A 23,187-nucleotide genomic window follows, 5' to 3' on the forward strand; every position below is an offset into this window, starting at 1 on the left:
GTGCAGATAAGTACTTACAAATAATTTTAGCAGTTTGACAAAAAACAAAATTCAATTGTGCAAATTAGTAAATACAATCTATTTTGAGAGTTTTGAAAAAACAACATTCAGTTGAAATTCACTCAGGAAATTGACTACAATAAGATAATAGAAACATTTCAAAGAATCTGAAAATTTGGGCACATCTGGGAATTGAACCCGGGACCACTCGCACCCTAAGTGAGAATCATACCCCTAGACCAACGAGCCACCTACCTGCAGATTTTTCTTTTGATTTTTCAATTGATTTTTAGAAAATAGCTTTTTGTTTTTAAAACACCATATACATTTATGTAAAAATGAATTTGTAGAATAAAAAAAATATTTCCTTATGGTCCAGTAGATAGTTTTCTAAGGTATGCATATAGGAAAAGTGCCGGGACAAGATTTGTGAGTGCCTACAGAGTTTGGACTTCTCTCATGGACGAAGCTAAAGACTAGTCATATGCAATGTACAAATCATGCTTCCAGACACAGAAGAAAGGCAAAAGAATACCTTGCAATTTCATTTTTGAACTTTTTGTGTTTCAAAGTGAGACTGTTCTTTGAAAACATTCAAAGCTATCTAGACAGAAGGGAACCTGCAGTTTTCCTGATATACCACAATACGGTTGAAATTTTAATAAGAATGCTCTTATTTGTAGTACAACTAAAATGTTTCCGTAAGATTCTATTGATAGTTTTCTATGTGTGCTTATTTGGAAAGTGCAGTGACAAGATATAAAAATGGCGACAGAGTTTGGACTTGTCTGATCGATAAAACCCAAGACTTGTAAAAAGCTATGTGTAAATCATGCATAAATAGAAGAAAGGCAATAGGAAAATGATGAAGGCAAGATTCATAAGTATGTACAAATTCTATTGGGAGTATGGCAAAAACAAAACTCAGTTGATGCTATTGACTTAGCCTAATGAGAAAATCAGATATATATAAACCATGAGATGCACCGTAAAAAGAAAGAGAGGGCTCGTCAGGGAATTGAACCAGGGACCTGTCGCGCCCAAAACGAAAATCATAGAATCATCAAGTAAGCATGTTTTATTTGATATCTTAACCAATTTTATGTGAAAATTATATTATTTTAAAGCAGACACTAATGTGTACAAGGAGGAAATATTAGCATAAATAAAATATTTCCTAATAGTCAATAATTTTCTAAGTATACTTGCTTTAAAATTGCTGTACAAAGTTTTATGATGCCCAGCAGAGTTTTTCTGATGGATAAAACCAAAGACATGTCACATGCTGTGTGCAGATAAGTACTTACAAATAATTTTAGCAGTTTGACAAAAAACAAAATTCAATTGTGCAAATTAGTAAATACAATCTATTTTGAGAGTTTTGAAAAAACAACATTCAGTTGAAATTCACTCAGGAAATTGACTACAATAAGATAATAGAAACATTTCAAAGAATCTGAAAATTTGGGCACATCTGGGAATTGAACCCGGGACCACTCGCACCCTAAGCGAGAATCATACCCCTAGACCAACGAGCCACCTACCTGCAGATTTTTCTTTTGATTTTTCAATTGATTTTTAGAAAATAGCTTTTTGTTTTTAAAACACCATATACATTTATGTAAAAATGAATTTGTAGAATAAAAAAAATATTTCCTTATGGTCCAGTAGATAGTTTTCTAAGGTATGCATATAGGAAAAGTGCCGGGACAAGATTTGTGAGTGCCTACAGAGTTTGGACTTCTCTCATGGACGAAGCTAAAGACTAGTCATATGCAATGTACAAATCATGCTTCCAGACACAGAAGAAAGGCAAAAGAATACCTTGCAATTTCATTTTTGAACTTTTTGTGTTTCAAAGTGAGACTGTTCTTTGAAAACATTCAAAGCTATCTAGACAGAAGGGAACCTGCAGTTTTCCTGATATACCACAATACGGTTGAAATTTTAATAAGAATGCTCTTATTTGTAGTACAACTAAAATGTATCCGTAAGATTCTATTGATAGTTTTCTATGTGTGCTTATTTGGAAAGTGCAGTGACAAGATATAAAAATGGCGACAGAGTTTGGACTTGTCTGATCGATAAAACCCAAGACTTGTAAAAAGCTATGTGTAAATCATGCATAAATAGAAGAAAGGCAATAGGAAAATGATGAAGGCAAGATTCATAAGTATGTACAAATTCTATTGGGAGTATGGCAAAAACAAAACTCAGTTGATGCTATTGACTTAGCCTATTGAGAAAATCAGATATATATAAACCATGAGATGCACCGTAAAAAGAAAGAGAGGGCTCGTCAGGGAATTGAACCAGGGACCTGTCGCGCCCAAAACGAAAATCATAGAATCATCAAGTAAGCATGTTTTATTTGATATCTTAACCAATTTTATGTGAAAATTATATTATTTTAAAGCAGACACTAATGTGTACAAGGAGGAAATATTAGCATAAATAAAATATTTCCTAATAGTCAATAATTTTCTAAGTATACTTGCTTGAAAATTGCTGTACAAAGTTTTATGATGCCCAGCAGAGTTTTTCTGATGGATAAAACCAAAGACATGTCACATGCTGTGTGCAGATAAGTACTTACAAATAATTTTAGCAGTTTGACAAAAAACAAAATTCAATTGTGCAAATTAGTAAATACAATCTATTTTGAGAGTTTTGAAAAAACAACATTCAGTTGAAATTCACTCAGGAAATTGACTACAATAAGATTATAGAACCATTTCAAAGAATCTGAAAATTTGGGCTCATCGGGGATTTGAATCTGGGACCTCTCGCACCCTAAGCGAGAATCATACCCCTAGACCAACAAGCCACCTACCTGAAGATTTTTCTTTTGATTTTTCAATTGATTTTTAGAAAATAGCTTTTTGTTTTTAAAACACCATATACATTTATGTAAAAATGAATTTGTAGAATAAAAAAAATATTTCCGTATGGTCCAGTAGATAGTTTTCTAAGGTATGCATATAGGAAAAGTGCAGGGACAAGATTTGTGAGTGCCTACAGAGTTTGGACTTCTCTCATGGACGAAGCTAAAGACTTGTCATACGCAATGTACAAATCATGCTTCCAGACACAGAAGAAAGGCAAAAGAAAACCTTGCAATTTCATTTTTGAACTTTTTGTGTTTCAAAGTGAGACTATTCTTTTAAAACATTCAAAGCTATCTAGACAGAAGGGAACCTGCAGTTTTCCTGATATACCACAATACGGTTGAAATTTTAATAAGTATGCTCTTATTTGTAGTACAACTAAAATGTTTCCGTAAGATTCTATTGATAGTTTTCTATGTGTGCTTATTTGGAAAGTGCAGTGACAAGATATAAAAATGGCGACAGAGTTTGGACTTGTCTGATCGATAAAACCCAAGACTTGTAAAAAGCTATGTGTAAATCATGCATAAATAGAAGAAAGGCAATAGGAAAATGATGAAGGCAAGATTCATAAGTATGTACAAATTCTATTGGGAGTATGGCAAAAACAAAACTCAGTTGATGCTATTGACTTAGCCAATTGAGAAAATCAGATATATATAAACCATGAGATGCACCGTAAAAAGAAAGAGAGGGCTCGTCAGGGAATTGAACCAGGGACCTGTCGCGCCCAAAACGAAAATCATAGAATCATCAAGTAAGCATGTTTTATTTGATATCTTAACCAATTTTATGTGAAAATTATATTATTTTAAAGCAGACACTAATGTGTACAAGGAGGAAATATTAGCATAAATAAAATATTTCCTAATAGTCAATAATTTTCTAAGTATACTTGCTTGAAAATTGCTGTACAAAGTTTTATGATGCCCAGCAGAGTTTTTCTGATGGATAAAACCAAAGACATGTCACATGCTGTGTGCAGATAAGTACTTACAAATAATTTTAGCAGTTTGACAAAAAACAAAATTCAATTGTGCAAATTAGTAAATACAATCTATTTTGAGAGTTTTGAAAAAACAACATTCAGTTGAAATTCACTCAGGAAATTGACTACAATAAGATTATAGAACCATTTCAAAGAATCTGAAAATTTGGGCTCATCGGGGATTTGAATCTGGGACCTCTCGCACCCTAAGCGAGAATCATACCCCTAGACCAACAAGCCACCTACCTGAAGATTTTTCTTTTGATTTTTCAATTGATTTTTAGAAAATAGCTTTTTGTTTTTAAAACACCATATACATTTATGTAAAAATGAATTTGTAGAATAAAAAAAATATTTCCGTATGGTCCAGTAGATAGTTTTCTAAGGTATGCATATAGGAAAAGTGCAGGGACAAGATTTGTGAGTGCCTACAGAGTTTGGACTTCTCTCATGGACGAAGCTAAAGACTTGTCATACGCAATGTACAAATCATGCTTCCAGACACAGAAGAAAGGCAAAAGAAAACCTTGCAATTTCATTTTTGAACTTTTTGTGTTTCAAAGTGAGACTATTCTTTTAAAACATTCAAAGCTATCTAGACAGAAGGGAACCTGCAGTTTTCCTGATATACCACAATACGGTTGAAATTTTAATAAGTATGCTCTTATTTGTAGTACAACTAAAATGTTTCCGTAAGATTCTATTGATAGTTTTCTATGTGTGCTTATTTGGAAAGTGCAGTGACAAGATATAAAAATGGCGACAGAGTTTGGACTTGTCTGATCGATAAAACCCAAGACTTGTAAAAAGCTATGTGTAAATCATGCATAAATAGAAGAAAGGCAATAGGAAAATGATGAAGGCAAGATTCATAAGTATGTACAAATTCTATTGGGAGTATGGCAAAAACAAAACTCAGTTGATGCTATTGACTTAGCCAATTGAGAAAATCAGATATATATAAACCATGAGATGCACCGTAAAAAGAAAGAGAGGGCTCGTCAGGGAATTGAACCAGGGACCTGTCGCGCCCAAAACGAAAATCATAGAATCATCAAGTAAGCATGTTTTATTTGATATCTTAACCAATTTTATGTGAAAATTATATTATTTTAAAGCAGTCACTAATGTGTACAAGGAGGAAATATTAGCATAAATAAAATATTTCCTAATAGTCAATAATTTTCTAAGTATACTTGCTTGAAAATTGCTGTACAAAGTTTTATGATGCCCAGCAGAGTTTTTCTGATGGATAAAACCCAAGACATGTCACATGCTGTGTGCAGATAAGTACTTACAAATAATTTTAGCAGTTTGACAAAAAGCAAAATTCAATTGTGCAAATTAGTAAATACAATCTATTTTGAGAGTTTTGAAAAAACAACATTCAGTTGAAATTCACTCAGGAAATTGACTACAATAAGATAATAGAACCATTTCAAAGAATCTGAAAATTTGGGCTCGTCTGGGATTTGAACCCGGGACCTCTCGCACTCTAAGCGAGAATCATACCCCTAGGCCAACAGGCCACCTACCTGAAAATTTTTCTTTGGATTTTTCAATTGATTTTAAGAAAATAGCTTTTTGTTTTTAAAACACCATATACATTTATGTAAAAATTAATTTGTAGAATAAATAAAATATTTCCTTATGGTCCAGTAGATAGTTTTCTAAGGTATGCATATAGGAAAAGTGCCGGGACAAGATTTGTGAGTGCCTACAGAGTTTGGACTTCTCTCATGGACGAAGCTAAAGACTAGTCATATGCAATGTACAAATCATGCTTCCAGACACAGAAGAAAGGCAAAAGAATACCTTGCAATTTCATTTTTGAACTTTTTGTGTTTCAAAGTGAGACTATTCTTTGAAAACATTCAAAGCTATCTAGACAGAAGGGAACCTGCAGTTTTCCTGATATACCACAATACGGTTGAAATTTGAATAAGAATGCTCTTATTTGTAGTACAACTAAAATGTTTCCGTAAGATTCTATTGATAGTTTTCTATGTGTGCTTATTTGGAAAGTGCAGTGACAAGATATAAAAATGGCGACAGAGTTTGGACTTGTCTGATCGATAAAACCCAAGACTTGTAAAAAGCTATGTGTAAATCATGCATAAATAGAAGAAAGGCAATAGGAAAATGATGAAGGCAAGATTCATAAGTATGTACAAATTCTATTGGGAGTATGGCAAAAACAAAACTCAGTTGATGCTATTGACTTAGCCAATTGAGAAAATCAGATATATATAAACCATGAGATGCACCGTAAAAAGAAAGAGAGGGCTCGTCAGGGAATTGAACCAGGGACCTGTCGCGCCCAAAACGAAAATCATAGAATCATCAAGTAAGCATGTTTTATTTGATATCTTAACCAATTTTATGTGAAAATTATATTATTTTAAAGCAGTCACTAATGTGTACAAGGAGGAAATATTAGCAGAAATAAAATATTTCCTAATAGTCAATAATTTTCTAAGTATACTTGCTTGAAAATTGCTGTACAAAGTTTTATGATGCCCAGCAGAGTTTTTCTGATGGATAAAACCCAAGACATGTCACATGCTGTGTGCAGATAAGTACTTACAAATAATTTTAGCAGTTTGACAAAAAACAAAATTCAATTGTGCAAATTAGTAAATACAATCTATTTTGAGAGTTTTGAAAAAACAACATTCATTTGAAATTCACTACAATAAGATAATAGAACCATTTCAAAGAATCTGAAAATTTGGGCTCGTCAGGGATTTGAACCCGGGACCTCTCGCACCCGAAGCGAGAATCATACCCCTAGACCAACGAGCCACCTACCTGAAGATTTTTCTTTGGATTTTTCAATTGATTTTTAGAAAATAGCTTTTTGTTTTTAAAACACCATATACATTTATGTAATAATTAACTTTTAGAATACATAAAATATTTCCTTATGGTCCAGTAGATAGTTTTCTAAGGTATGCATATAGGAAAAGTGCAGGGACAAGATTTGTGAAGCCTACAGAGTTTGGACTTCTCTCATGGACGAAGCTAAAGACTAGTCATATGCATTGTACAAATCATGCTTCCAGACACAGAAGAAAGGCAAAAGAATACCTTGCAATTTCATTTTTGAACTTTTTGTGTTTCAAAGTGAGACTATTCTTTTAAAACATTCAAAGCTATCTAGACAGAAGGGAACCTGCAGTTTTCCTGATATACCACAATACGGTTGAAATTTTAATAAGTATGCTCTTATTTGTAGTACAACTAAAATGTTTCCGTAAGATTCTATTGATAGTTTTCTATGTGTGCTTATTTGGAAAGTGCAGTGACAAGATATAAAAATGGCGACAGAGTTTGGACTTGTCTGATCGATAAAACCCAAGACTTGTAAAAAGCTATGTGTAAATCATGCATAAATAGAAGAAAGGCAATAGGAAAATGATGAAGGCAAGATTAATAAGTATGTACAAATTCTATTGGGAGTATGGTAAAAACAAAACTCAGTTGATGCTATTGACTTAGCCAATTGAGAAAATCAGACATATATAAACCATGAGATGCACCGTAAAAAGAAAGAGAGGGATAGTCAGGGAATTGAACCAGGGACCTGTCGCACCCAAAGCGAAAATCATAGAATCATCAAGTAAGCATGTTTTATTTGATATCTTAACTGTTTTTATGTGAAAATTATATAATTTTAAAGCAGTCACTAATGTGTACAAGGAGGAAATATTAGCATAAATAAAATATTTCCTAATAGTCAATAATTTTCTAAGTATACTTGCTTGAAAATTGCTGTACAAAGTTTTATGATGCCCAGCAGAGTTTTTCTGATGGATAAAACCCAAGACATGTCACATGCTGTGTGCAGATAAGTACTTACAAATAATTTTAGCAGTTTGACAAAAAACAAAATTCAATTGTGCAAATTAGTAAATACAATCTATTTTGAGAGTTTTGAAAAAACAACATTCATTTGAAATTCACTACAATAAGATAATAGAACCATTTCAAAGAATCTGAAAATTTGGGCTCGTCAGGGATTTGAACCCGGGACCTCTCGCACCCGAAGCAAGAATCATACCCCTAGACCAACGAGCCACCTACCTGAAGATTTTTCTTTGGATTTTTCAATTGATTTTTAGAAAATAGCTTTTTGTTTTTAAAACACCATATACATTTATGTAATAATTAACTTGTAGAATACATAAAATATTTCCTTATGGTCCAGTAGATAGTTTTCTAAGGTATGCATATAGGAAAAGTGCAGGGACAAGATTTGTGAGTGCCTACAGAGTTTGGACATCTCTCAAGGACGAAGCTAAAGACTAGTCATATGCAATGTACAAATCATGCTTCCAGACACAGAAGAAAGGCAAAAGAATACCTTGCATTTTCATTTTTGAACTTCTTGTGTTTCAAAGTGAGACTATTCTTTGAAAACATTCAAAGCTATCTAGACAGAAGGGAACCTGCAGTTTTCCTGATATACCACAATACGGTTGAAATTTTAATAAGTATGCTCTTATTTGTAGTACAACTAAAATGTTTCTGTAAGATTCTATTGATAGTTTTCTATGTGTGCTTATTTGGAAAGTGCAGTGACAAGATATAAAAATGGCTACAGAGTTTGGACTTGTCTGATCGATAAAACCCAAGACTTGTAAAAAGCTATGTGTAAATCATGCATAAATAGAAGAAAGGCAATAGGAAAATGATGAAGGCAAGATTCATAAGTATGTACAAATTATATTGGGAGTATGGCAAAAACAAAACTCAGTTGATGCTATTGACTTAGCCAATTGAGAAAATCAGATATATATAAACCATGAGATGCACCATAAAAAGAAAGAGAGGGCTCGTCAGGGAATTGAACCAGGGACCTGTCGCGCCCAAAACGAAAATCATAGAATCATCAAGTAAGCATGTTTTATTTGATATCTTAACCAATTTTATGTGAAAATTATATTATTTTAAAGCAGTCACTAATGTGTACAAGGAGGAAATATTAGCATAAATAAAATATTTCCTAATAGTCAATAATTTTCTAAGTATACTTGCTTGAAAATTGCTGTACAAAGTTTTATGATGCCCAGCAGAGTTTTTCTGATGGATAAAACCCAAGACATGTCACATGCTGTGTGCAGATAAGTACTTACAAATAATTTTAGCAGTTCGACAAAAAACAAAATTCAATTGTGCAAATTAGTAAATACAATCTATTTTGAGAGTTTTGAAAAAACAACATTCAGTTGAAATTCACTCAGGAAATTGACTACAATAGGATAATAGAACCATTTCAAAGAATCTGAAAATTTGGGCTCGTCAGGGAATTGAACCAGGGACCTGTCGCACCCAAAGCGAAAATCATAGAATCATCAAGTAAGCATGTTTTATTTGATATCTTAACTGTTTTTATGTGAAAATTATATTATTTTAAAGCAGTCACTAATGTGTACAAGGAGGAAATATTAGCATAAATAAAATATTTCCTAATAGTCAATAATTTTCTAAGTATACTTGCTTGAAAATTGCTGTACAAAGTTTTATGATGCCCAGCAGAGTTTTTCTGATTGATAAAACCCAAGACATGTCACATGCTGTGTGCAGATAAGTACTTACAAATAATTTTAGCAGTTTGACAAAAAACAAAATTCAATTGTGCAAATTAGTAAATACAATCTATTTTGAGAGTTTTGAAAAAACAACATTCAGTTGAAATTCACTCAGGAAATTGACTACAATAAGATAATAGAACCATTTCAAAGAATCTGAAAATTTGGGCTTGTCTGGGATTTGAACCCGGGACCTCTCGCACCCTAAGCGAGAATCATACCCGTAGACCAACGAGCCACCTACCTGAAGATTTTTCTTTTGATTTTTCAATTGATTTTAAGAAAATAGCTTTTTGTTTTTAAAACACCATATAAATTTATGTAAAAATGAATTTGTAGAATAAATAAAATATTTCCTTATGGTCCAGTAGATAGTTTTCTAAGGTATGCATATAGGAAAAGTGCAGGGACAAGATTTGTGAGTGCCAACAGAGTTTGGACTTCTCTCATGGATGAAGCTAAAGACTAGTCATATGCAATGTACAAATCATGCTTCCAGACACAGAAGAAAGGCAAAAGAATACCTTGCATTTTCATTTTTGAACTTTTTGTGTTTCAAAGTGAGACTATTCTTTGAAAACATTCAAAGCTATCTAGACAGAAGGGAACCTGCAGTTTTCCTGATATACCACAATACGGTTGAAATTTTAATAAGAATGCTCTTATTTATAGTACAACTAAAATGTTTCCGTAAGATTCTATTGATAGTTTTCTATGTGTGCTTATTTGGAAAGTGCAGTGACAAGATATAAAAATGGCGACAGAGTTTGGACTTGTCTGATCGATAAAACCCAAGACTTGTAAAAAGCTATGTGTAAATCATGCATAAATAGAAGAAAGGCAATAGGAAAATGATGAAGGCAAGATTCATAAGTATGTACAAATTCTATTGGGAGTATGGCAAAAACAAAACTCAGTTGATGCTATTGACTTAGCCAATTGAGAAAATCAGATATATATAAACCATGAGATGCACCGTAAAAAGAAAGAGAGGGCTCGTCAGGGAATTGAACCAGGGACCTGTCGCGCCCAAAACGAAAATCATAGAATCATCAAGTAAGCATGTTTTATTTGATATCTTAACCAATTTTATGTGAAAATTATATTATTTTAAAGCAGTCACTAATGTGTACAAGGAGGAAATATTAGCATAAATAAAATATTTCCTAATAGTCAATAATTTTCTAAGTATACTTGCTTGAAAATTGCTGTACAAAGTTTTATGATGCCCAGCAGAGTTTTTCTGATGGATAAAACCCAAGACATGTCACATGCTGTGTGCAGATAAGTACTTACAAATAATTTTAGCAGTTCGACAAAAAACAAAATTCAATTGTGCAAATTAGTAAATACAATCTATTTTGAGAGTTTTGAAAAAACAACATTCAGTTGAAATTCACTCAGGAAATTGACTACAATAGGATAATAGAACCATTTCAAAGAATCTGAAAATTTGGGCTCGTCAGGGAATTGAACCAGGGACCTGTCGCACCCAAAGCGAAAATCATAGAATCATCAAGTAAGCATGTTTTATTTGATATCTTAACTGTTTTTATGTGAAAATTATATTATTTTAAAGCAGTCACTAATGTGTACAAGGAGGAAATATTAGCATAAATAAAATATTTCCTAATAGTCAATAATTTTCTAAGTATACTTGCTTGAGAATTGCTGTACAAAGTTTTATGATGCCCAGCAGAGTTTTTCTGATGGATAAAACCCAAGACATGTCACATGCTGTGTGCAGATAAGTACTTACAAATAATTTTAGCAGTTTGACAAAAAACAAAATTCAATTGTGCAAATTAGTAAATACAATCTATTTTGAGAGTTTTGAAAAAACAACATTCAGTTGAAATTCACTCAGGAAATTGACTACAATAAGATAATAGAACCATTTCAAAGAATCTGAAAATTTGGGCTTGTCTGGGATTTGAACCCGGGACCTCTCGCACCCTAAGCGAGAATCATACCCGTAGACCAACGAGCCACCTACCTGAAGATTTTTCTTTTGATTTTTCAATTGATTTTAAGAAAATAGCTTTTTGTGTTTAAAACACCATATAAATTTATGTAAAAATGAATTTGTAGAATAAATAAAATATTTCCTTATGGTCCAGTAGATAGTTTTCTAAGGTATGCATATAGGAAAAGTGCAGGGACAAGATTTGTGAGTGCCAACAGAGTTTGGACTTCTCTCATGGATGAAGCTAAAGACTAGTCATATGCAATGTACAAATCATGCTTCCAGACACAGAAGAAAGGCAAAAGAATACCTTGCATTTTCATTTTTGAACTTTTTGTGTTTCAAAGTGAGACTATTCTTTGAAAACATTCAAAGCTATCTAGACAGAAGGGAACCTGCAGTTTTCCTGATATACCACAATACGGTTGAAATTTTAATAAGAATGCTCTTATTTATAGTACAACTAAAATGTTTCCGTAAGATTCTATTGATAGTTTTCTATGTGTGCTTATTTGGAAAGTGCAGTGACAAGATATAAAAATGGCGACAGAGTTTGGACTTGTCTGATCGATAAAACCCAAGACTTGTAAAAAGCTATGTGTAAATCATGCATAAATAGAAGAAAGGCAATAGGAAAATGATGAAGGCAAGATTCATAAGTATGTACAAATTCTATTGGGAGTATGGCAAAAACAAAACTCAGTTGATGCTATTGACTTAGCCAATTGAGAAAATCAGATATATATAAACCATGAGATGCACCGTAAAAAGAAAGAGAGGGCTCGTCAGGGAATTGAACCAGGGACCTGTCGCGCCCAAAACGAAAATCATAGAATCATCAAGTAAGCATGTTTTATTTGATATCTTAACCAATTTTATGTGAAAATTATATTATTTTAAAGCAGTCACTAATGTGTACAAGGAGGAAATATTAGCATAAATAAAATATTTCCTAATAGTCAATAATTTTCTAAGTATACTTGCTTGAAAATTGCTGTACAAAGTTTTATGATGCCCAGCAGAGTTTTTCTGATGGATAAAACCCAAGACATGTCACATGCTGTGTGCAGATAAGTACTTACAAATAATTTTAGCAGTTCGACAAAAAACAAAATTCAATTGTGCAAATTAGTAAATACAATCTATTTTGAGAGTTTTGAAAAAACAACATTCAGTTGAAATTCACTCAGGAAATTGACTACAATAGGATAATAGAACCATTTCAAAGAATCTGAAAATTTGGGCTCGTCAGGGAATTGAACCAGGGACCTGTCGCACCCAAAGCGAAAATCATAGAATCTTCAAGTAAGCATGTTTTATTTGATATCTTAACTGTTTTTATGTGAAAATTATATTATTTTAAAGCAGTCACTAATGTGTACAAGGAGGAAATATTAGCATAAATAAAATATTTCCTAATAGTCAATAATTTTCTAAGTATACTTGCTTGAGAATTGCTGTACAAAGTTTTATGATGCCCAGCAGAGTTTTTCTGATGGATAAAACCCAAGACATGTCACATGCTGTGTGCAGATAAGTACTTACAAATAATTTTAGCAGTTTGACAAAAAACAAAATTCAATTGTGCAAATTAGTAAATACAATCTATTTTGAGAGTTTTGAAAAAACAACATTCAGTTGAAATTCACTCAGGAAATTGACTACAATAAGATAATAGAACCATTTCAAAGAATCTGAAAATTTGGGCTTGTCTGGGATTTGAACCCGGGACCTCTCGCACCCTAAGCGAGAATCATACCCGTAGACCAACGAGCCACCTACCTGAAGATTTTTCTTTTGATTTTTCAATTGATTTTAAGAAAATAGCTTTTTGTTTTTAAAACACCATATAAATTTATGTAAAAATGAATTTGTAGAATAAATAAAATATTTCCTTATGGTCCAGTAGATAGTTTTCTAAGGTATGCATATAGGAAAAGTGCAGGGACAAGATTTGTGAGTGCCAACAGAGTTTGGACTTCTCTCATGGATGAAGCTAAAGACTAGTCATATGCAATGTACAAATCATGCTTCCAGACACAGAAGAAAGGCAAAAGAATACCTTGCATTTTCATTTTTGAACTTTTTGTGTTTCAAAGTGAGACTATTCTTTGAAAACATTCAAAGCTATCTAGACAGAAGGGAACCTGCAGTTTTCCTGATATACCACAATACGGTTGAAATTTTAATAAGAATGCTCTTATTTATAGTACAACTAAAATGTTTCCGTAAGATTCTATTGATAGTTTTCTATGTGTGCTTATTTGGAAAGTGCAGTGACAAGATATAAAAATGGCGACAGAGTTTGGACTTGTCTGATCGATAAAACCCAAGACTTGTAAAAAGCTATGTGTAAATCATGCATAAATAGAAGAAAGGCAATAGGAAAATGATGAAGGCAAGATTCATAAGTATGTACAAATTCTATTGGGAGTATGGCAAAAACAAAACTCAGTTGATGCTATTGACTTAGCCAATTGAGAAAATCAGATATATATAAACCATGAGATGCACCGTAAAAAGAAAGAGAGGGCTCGTCAGGGAATTGAACCAGGGACCTGTCGCGCCCAAAACGAAAATCATAGAATCATCAAGTAAGCATGTTTTATTTGATATCTTAACCAATTTTATGTGAAAATTATATTATTTTAAAGCAGTCACTAATGTGTACAAGGAGGAAATATTAGCATAAATAAAATATTTCCTAATAGTCAATAATTTTCTAAGTATACTTGCTTGAAAATTGCTGTACAAAGTTTTATGATGCCCAGCAGAGTTTTTCTGATGGATAAAACCCAAGACATGTCACATGCTGTGTGCAGATAAGTACTTACAAATAATTTTAGCAGTTTGACAAAAAACAAAATTCAATTGTGCAAATTAGTAAATACAATCTATTTTGAGAGTTTTGAAAAAACAACATTCATTTGAAATTCACTACAATAAGATAATAGAACCATTTCAAAGAATCTGAAAATTTGGGCTCGTCAGGGATTTGAACCCGGGACCTCTCGCACCCGAAGCAAGAATCATACCCCTAGACCAACGAGCCACCTACCTGAAGATTTTTCTTTGGATTTTTCAATTGATTTTTAGAAAATAGCTTTTTGTTTTTAAAACACCATATACATTTATGTAATAATTAACTTGTAGAATACATAAAATATTTCCTTATGGTCCAGTAGATAGTTTTCTAAGGTATGCATATAGGAAAAGTGCAGGGACAAGATTTGTGAGTGCCTACAGAGTTTGGACATCTCTCAAGGACGAAGCTAAAGACTAGTCATATGCAATGTACAAATCATGCTTCCAGACACAGAAGAAAGGCAAAAGAATACCTTGCATTTTCATTTTTGAACTTCTTGTGTTTCAAAGTGAGACTATTCTTTGAAAACATTCAAAGCTATCTAGACAGAAGGGAACCTGCAGTTTTCCTGATATACCACAATACGGTTGAAATTTTAATAAGTATGCTCTTATTTGTAGTACAACTAAAATGTTTCTGTAAGATTCTATTGATAGTTTTCTATGTGTGCTTATTTGGAAAGTGCAGTGACAAGATATAAAAATGGCTACAGAGTTTGGACTTGTCTGATCGATAAAACCCAAGACTTGTAAAAAGCTATGTGTAAATCATGCATAAATAGAAGAAAGGCAATAGGAAAATGATGAAGGCAAGATTCATAAGTATGTACAAATTATATTGGGAGTATGGCAAAAACAAAACTCAGTTGATGCTATTGACTTAGCCAATTGAGAAAATCAGATATATATAAACCATGAGATGCACCATAAAAAGAAAGAGAGGGCTCGTCAGGGAATTGAACCAGGGACCTGTCGCGCCCAAAACGAAAATCATAGAATCATCAAGTAAGCATGTTTTATTTGATATCTTAACCAATTTTATGTGAAAATTATATTATTTTAAAGCAGTCACTAATGTGTACAAGGAGGAAATATTAGCATAAATAAAATATTTCCTAATAGTCAATAATTTTCTAAGTATACTTGCTTGAAAATTGCTGTACAAAGTTTTATGATGCCCAGCAGAGTTTTTCTGATGGATAAAACCCAAGACATGTCACATGCTGTGTGCAGATAAGTACTTACAAATAATTTTAGCAGTTCGACAAAAAACAAAATTCAATTGTGCAAATTAGTAAATACAATCTATTTTGAGAGTTTTGAAAAAACAACATTCAGTTGAAATTCACTCAGGAAATTGACTACAATAGGATAATAGAACCATTTCAAAGAATCTGAAAATTTGGGCTCGTCAGGGAATTGAACCAGGGACCTGTCGCACCCAAAGCGAAAATCATAGAATCATCAAGTAAGCATGTTTTATTTGATATCTTAACTGTTTTTATGTGAAAATTATATTATTTTAAAGCAGTCACTAATGTGTACAAGGAGGAAATATTAGCATAAATAAAATATTTCCTAATAGTCAATAATTTTCTAAGTATACTTGCTTGAAAATTGCTGTACAAAGTTTTATGATGCCCAGCAGAGTTTTTCTGATTGATAAAACCCAAGACATGTCACATGCTGTGTGCAGATAAGTACTTACAAATAATTTTAGCAGTTTGACAAAAAACAAAATTCAATTGTGCAAATTAGTAAATACAATCTATTTTGAGAGTTTTGAAAAAACAACATTCAGTTGAAATTCACTCAGGAAATTGACTACAATAAGATAATAGAACCATTTCAAAGAATCTGAAAATTTGGGCTTGTCTGGGATTTGAACCCGGGACTTCTCGCACCCTAAGCGAGAATCATACCCGTAGACCAACGAGCCACCTACCTGAAGATTTTTCTTTTGATTTTTCAATTGATTTTAAGAAAATAGCTTTTTGTTTTTAAAACACCATATAAATTTATGTAAAAATGAATTTGTAGAATAAATAAAATATTTCCTTATGGTCCAGTAGATAGTTTTCTAAGGTATGCATATAGGAAAAGTGCAGGGACAAGATTTGTGAGTGCCAACAGAGTTTGGACTTCTCTCATGGATGAAGCTAAAGACTAGTCATATGCAATGTACAAATCATGCTTCCAGACACAGAAGAAAGGCAAAAGAATACCTTGCATTTTCATTTTTGAACTTTTTGTGTTTCAAAGTGAGACTATTCTTTGAAAACATTCAAAGCTATCTAGACAGAAGGGAACCTGCAGTTTTCCTGATATACCACAATACGGTTGAAATTTTAATAAGAATGCTCTTATTTATAGTACAACTAAAATGTTTCCGTAAGATTCTATTGATAGTTTTCTATGTGTGCTTATTTGGAAAGTGCAGTGACAAGATATAAAAATGGCGACAGAGTTTGGACTTGTCTGATCGATAAAACCCAAGACTTGTAAAAAGCTATGTGTAAATCATGCATAAATAGAAGAAAGGCAATAGGAAAATGATGAAGGCAAGATTCATAAGTATGTACAAATTCTATTGGGAGTATGGCAAAAACAAAACTCAGTTGATGCTATTGACTTAGCCAATTGAGAAAATCAGATATATATAAACCATGAGATGCACCGTAAAAAGAAAGAGAGGGCTCGTCAGGGAATTGAACCAGGGACCTGTCGCGCCCAAAACGAAAATCATAGAATCATCAAGTAAGCATGTTTTATTTGATATCTTAACCAATTTTATGTGAAAATTATATTATTTTAAAGCAGTCACTAATGTGTACAAGGAGGAAATATTAGCATAAATAAAATATTTCCTAATAGTCAATAATTTTCTAAGTATACTTGCTTGAAAATTGCTGTACAAAGTTTTATGATGCCCAGCAGAGTTTTTCTGATGGATAAAACCCAAGACATGTCACATGCTGTGTGCAGATAAGTACTTACAAATAATTTTAGCAGTTCGACAAAAAACAAAATTCAATTGTGCAAATTAGTAAATACAATCTATTTTGAGAGTTTTGAAAAAACAACATTCAGTTGAAATTCACTCAGGAAATTGACTACAATAGGATAATAGAACCATTTCAAAGAATCTGAAAATTTGGGCTCGTCAGGGAATTGAACCAGGGACCTGTCGCACCCAAAGCGAAAATCATAGAATCATCAAGTAAGCATGTTTTATTTGATATCTTAACTGTTTTTATGTGAAAATTATATTATTTTAAAGCAGTCACTAATGTGTACAAGGAGGAAATATTAGCATAAATAAAATATTTCCTAATAGTCAATAATTTTCTAAGTATACTTGCTTGAGAATTGCTGTACAAAGTTTTATGATGCCCAGCAGAGTTTTTCTGATGGATAAAACCCAAGACATGTCACATGCTGTGTGCAGATAAGTACTTACAAATAATTTTAGCAGTTTGACAAAAAACAAAATTCAATTGTGCAAATTAGTAAATACAATCTATTTTGAGAGTTTTGAAAAAACAACATTCAGTTGAAATTCACTCAGGAAATTGACTACAATAAGATAATAGAACCATTTCAAATAATCTGAAAATTTGGGCTTGTCTGGGATTTGAACCCGGGACCTCTCGCACCCTAAGCGAGAATCATACCCGTAGACCAACGAGCCACCTACCTGAAGATTTTTCTTTTGATTTTTCAATTGATTTTAAGAAAATAGCTTTTTGTTTTTAAAACACCATATAAATTTATGTAAAAATGAATTTGTAGAATAAATAAAATATTTCCTTATGGTCCAGTAGATAGTTTTCTAAGGTATGCATATAGGAAAAGTGCAGGGACAAGATTTGTGAGTGCCAACAGAGTTTGGACTTCTCTCATGGATGAAGCTAAAGACTAGTCATATGCAATGTACAAATCATGCTTCCAGACACAGAAGAAAGGCAAAATAATACCTTGCATTTTCATTTTTGAACTTTTTGTGTTTCAAAGTGAGACTATTCTTTGAAAACATTCAAAGCTATCTAGACAGAAGGGAACCTGCAGTTTTCCTGATATACCACAATACGGTTGAAATTTTAATAAGAATGCTCTTATTTATAGTACAACTAAAATGTTTCCGTAAGATTCTATTGATAGTTTTCTATGTGTGCTTATTTGGAAAGTGCAGTGACAAGATATAAAAATGGCGACAGAGTTTGGACTTGTCTGATCGATAAAACCCAAGACTTGTAAAAAGCTATGTGTAAATCATGCATAAATAGAAGAAAGGCAATAGGAAAATGATGAAGGCAAGATTCATAAGTATGTACAAATTCTATTGGGAGTATGGCAAAAACAAAACTCAGTTGATGCTATTGACTTAGCCAATTGAGAAAATCAGATATATATAAACCATGAGATGCACTGTAAAAAGAAAGAGAGGGCTCGTCAGGGAATTGAACCAGGGACCTGTCGCGCCCAAAACGAAAATCATAGAATCATCAAGTAAGCATGTTTTATTTGATATCTTAACCAATTTTATGTGAAAATTATATTATTTTAAAGCAGTCACTAATGTGTACAAGGAGGAAATATTAGCATAAATAAAATATTTCCTAATAGTCAATAATTTTCTAAGTATACTTGCTTGAAAATTGCTGTACAAAGTTTTATGATGCCCAGCAGAGTTTTTCTGATGGATAAAACCCAAGACATGTCACATGCTGTGTGCAGATAAGTACTTACAAATAATTTTAGCAGTTTGACAAAAAACAAAATTCAATTGTGCAAATTAGTAAATACAATCTATTTTGAGAGTTTTGAAAAAACAACATTCAGTTGAAATTCACTCAGGAAATTGACTACAATAAGATAATAGAACCATTTCAAAGAATCTGAAAATTTGGGCTCGTCTGGGATTTGAACCCGGGACCTCTCGCACCCTAAGCGAGAATCATACCCCTAGACCAACGAGCCACCTACCTGAAGATTTTTCTTTTGATTTTTCAATTGATTTTAAGAAAATAGCTTTTTGTTTTTAAAACACCATATAAATTTATGTAAAAATGAATTTGTAGAATAAATAAAATATTTCCTTATGGTCCAGTAGATAGTTTTCTAAGGTATGCATATAGGAAAAGTGCAGGGACAAGATTTGTGAGTGCCAACAGAGTTTGGACTTCTCTCATGGATGAAGCTAAAGACTAGTCATATGCAATGTACAAATCATGCTTCCAGACACAGAAGAAAGGCAAAAGAATACCTTGCATTTTCATTTTTGAACTTTTTGTGTTTCAAAGTGAGACTATTCTTTGAAAACATTCAAAGCTATCTAGACAGAAGGGAACCTGCAGTTTTCCTGATATACCACAATACAGTTGAAATTTTAATAAGAATGCTCTTATTTATAGTACAACTAAAATGTTTCCGTAAGATTCTATTGATAGTTTTCTATGTGTGCTTATTTGGAAAGTGCAGTGACAAGATATAAAAATGGCGATAGAGTTTGGACTTGTCTGATCGATAAAACCCAAGACTTGTAAAAAGCTATGTGTAAATCATGCATAAATAGAAGAAAGGCAATAGGAAAATGATGAAGGCAAGATTCATAAGTATGTACAAATTCTATTGGGAGTATGGCAAAAACAAAACTCAGTTGATGCTATTGACTTAGCCAATTGAGAAAATCAGATATATATAAACCATGAGATGCACCGTAAAAAGAAAGAGAGGGCTCGTCAGGGAATTGAACCAGGTACCTGTCGCGCCCAAAACGAAAATCATAGAATCATCAAGTAAGCATGTTTTATTTGATATCTTAACCAATTTTATGTGAAAATTATATTATTTTAAAGCAGTCACTAATGTGTACAAGGAGGAAATATTAGCATAAATAAAATATTTCCTAATAGTCAATAATTTTCTAAGTATACTTGCTTGAAAATTGCTGTACAAAGTTTTATGATGCCCAGCAGAGTTTTTCTGATGGATAAAACCCAAGACATGTCACATGCTGTGTGCAGATAAGTACTTACAAATAATTTTAGCAGTTTGACAAAAAACAAAATTCAATTGTGCAAATTAGTAAATACAATCTATTTTGAGAGTTTTGAAAAAACAACATTCAGTTGAAATTCACTCAGGAAATTGACTACAATAAGATAATAGAACCATTTCAAAGAATCTGAAAATTTGGGCTCGTCTGGGATTTGAACCCGGGACCTCTCGCACGCTAAGCGAGAATCATACCCCTATGCCAACAGGCCACCTACCTGAAAATTTTTCTTTGGATTTTTCAATTGATTTTAAGAAAATAGCTTTTTGTTTTTAAAACACCATATACATTTATGTAAAAATTAATTTGTAGAATAAATAAAATATTTCCTTATGGTCCAGTAGATAGTTTTCTAAGGTATGCATATAGGAAAAGTGCCGGGACAAGATTTGTGAGTGCCTACAGAGTTTGGACTTCTCTCATGGACGAAGCTAAAGACTAGTCATATGCAATGTACAAATCATGCTTCCAGACACAGAAGAAAGGCAAAAGAATACCTTGCAATTTCATTTTTGAACTTTTTGTGTTTCAAAGTGAGACTATTCTTTGAAAACATTCAAAGCTATCTAGACAGAAGGGAACCTGCAGTTTTCCTGATATACCACAATACGGTTGAAATTTGAATAAGAATGCTCTTATTTGTAGTACAACTAAAATGTTTCCGTAAGATTGTATTGATAGTTTTCTATGTGTGCTTATTTGGAAAGTGCAGTGACAAGATATAAAAATGGCGACAGAGTTTGGACTTGTCTGATCGATAAAACCCAAGACTTGTAAAAAGCTATGTGTAAATCATGCATAAATAGAAGAAAGGCAATAGGAAAATGATGAAGGCAAGATTCATAAGTATGTACAAATTCTATTGGGAGTATGGCAAAAACAAAACTCAGTTGATGCTATTGACTTAGCCAATTGAGAAAATCAGATATATATAAACCATGAGATGCACCGTAAAAAGAAACAGAGGGCTCGTCAGGGAATTGAACCAGGGACCTGTCGCGCCCAAAACGAAAATCATAGAATCATCAAGTAAGCATGTTTTATTTGATATCTTAACCAATTTTATGTGAAAATTATATTATTTTAAAGCAGTCACTAATGTGTACAAGGAGGAAATATTAGCATAAATAAAATATTTCCTAATAGTCAATAATTTTCTAAGTATACTTGCTTGAAAATTGCTGTACAAAGTTTTATGATGCCCAGCAGAGTTTTTCTGATGGATAAAACCCAAGACATGTCACATGCTGTGTGCAGATAAGTACTTACAAATAATTTTAGCAGTTTGACAAAAAACAAAATTCAATTGTGCAAATTAGTAAATACAATCTATTTTGAGAGTTTTGAAAAAACAACATTCAGTTGAAATTCACTCAGGAAATTGACTACAATAAGATAATAGAACCATTTCAAAGAATCTGAAAATTTGGGCTCGTCTGGGATTTGAACCCGGGACCTCTCGCACGCTAAGCGAGAATCATACCCCTATGCCAACAGGCCACCTACCTGAAAATTTTTCTTTGGATTTTTCAATTGATTTTAAGAAAATAGCTTTTTGTTTTTAAAACACCATATACATTTATGTAAAAATTAATTTGTAGAATAAATAAAATATTTCCTTATGGTCCAGTAGATAGTTTTCTAAGGTATGCATATAGGAAAAGTGCCGGGACAAGATTTGTGAGTGCCTACAGAGTTTGGACTTCTCTCATGGACGAAGCTAAAGACTAGTCATATGCAATGTACAAATCATGCTTCCAGACACAGAAGAAAGGCAAAAGAATACCTTGCAATTTCATTTTTGAACTTTTTGTGTTTCAAAGTGAGACTATTCTTTTAAAACATTCAAAGCTATCTAGACAGAAGGGAACCTGCAGTTTTCCTGATATACCACAATACGGTTGAAATTTTAATAAGAATGCTCTTATTTGTAGTACAACTAAAATGTTTCCGTAAGATTCTATTGATAGTTTTCTATGTGTGCTTATTTGGAAAGTGCAGTGACAAGATATAAAAATGGTGACAGAGTTTGGACTTGTCTGATCGATAAAACCCAAGACTTGTCAAAAGCTATGTGTAAATCATGCATAAATAGAAGAAAGGCAATAGGAAAATGATGAAGGCAAGATTCATAAGTATGTACAAATTCTATTGGAAGTATGGCAAAAACAAAACTCAGTTGATGCTATTGACTTAGCCTATTGAGAAAATCAGATATATATAAACCATGAGATGCACCGTAAAAAGAAAGAGAGGGCTCGTCAGGGAATTGAACCAGGGACCTGTCGCACCCAAAACAAAAATCATAGAATCATCAAGTAAGCATGTTTTATTTGATATCTTAACCAATTTTATGTGAAAATTATATTATTTTAAAGCAGACACTAATGTGTACAAGGAGGAAATATTAGCATAAATAAAATATTTCCTAATAGTCAATAATTTTCTAAGTATACTTGCTTGAAAATTGCTGTACAAAGTTTTATGATGCCCAGCAGAGTTTTTCTGATGGATAAAACCCAAGACATGTCACATGCTGTGTGCAGATAAGTACTTACAAATAATTTTAGCAGTTTGACAAAAAACAAAATTCAATTGTGCAAATTAGTAAATACAATCTATTTTGAGAGTTTTGAAAAAACAACATTCAGTTGAAATTCACTCAGGAAATTGACTACAATAAGATAATAGAACCATTTCAAAGAATCTGAAAATTTGGGCTCATCCGGGATTTGAACCCGGGACCTCTCGCACCCTAAGCGAGAATCATACCCCTAAACCAACAAGCCATCTACCTGAAGAATTTTCTTTGGATTTTTCAATTGATT

The 23,187-nt window shown here is 32.6% G+C and overlaps 5 non-coding genes across 5 annotated transcripts; all 5 read right to left on the reverse strand.

Moving 5' to 3' along the window:
- Window positions 1-6,609: 6,609 nt before the first annotated feature.
- TRNAP-CGG (transfer RNA proline (anticodon CGG)) lies at window positions 6,610-6,681 on the reverse strand. The gene has a single exon. It is a non-coding gene; the product is annotated as a tRNA-Pro (tRNA).
- A 1,203-nt stretch (window positions 6,682-7,884) lies between these two features.
- On the reverse strand, window positions 7,885-7,956 carry TRNAP-CGG (transfer RNA proline (anticodon CGG)). Its single transcript has one exon. It is a non-coding gene; the product is annotated as a tRNA-Pro (tRNA).
- Window positions 7,957-14,416: 6,460 nt separating this feature from the next.
- On the reverse strand, window positions 14,417-14,488 carry TRNAP-CGG (transfer RNA proline (anticodon CGG)). Its single transcript has one exon. It is a non-coding gene; the product is annotated as a tRNA-Pro (tRNA).
- A 4,721-nt stretch (window positions 14,489-19,209) lies between these two features.
- TRNAP-AGG (transfer RNA proline (anticodon AGG)) lies at window positions 19,210-19,281 on the reverse strand. The gene has a single exon. It is a non-coding gene; the product is annotated as a tRNA-Pro (tRNA).
- Window positions 19,282-23,076: 3,795 nt separating this feature from the next.
- Window positions 23,077-23,148, reverse strand: TRNAP-AGG (transfer RNA proline (anticodon AGG)). Its single transcript has one exon. It is a non-coding gene; the product is annotated as a tRNA-Pro (tRNA).
- Window positions 23,149-23,187: the final 39 nt, after the last annotated feature.

The sequence above is a fragment of the Taudactylus pleione genome, unplaced genomic scaffold (assembly GCF_031769625.1).
Source record: "Taudactylus pleione unplaced genomic scaffold, aTauple2 ptg000192l, whole genome shotgun sequence".
NCBI classification, from domain to species: domain Eukaryota; kingdom Metazoa; phylum Chordata; class Amphibia; order Anura; family Myobatrachidae; genus Taudactylus; species Taudactylus pleione.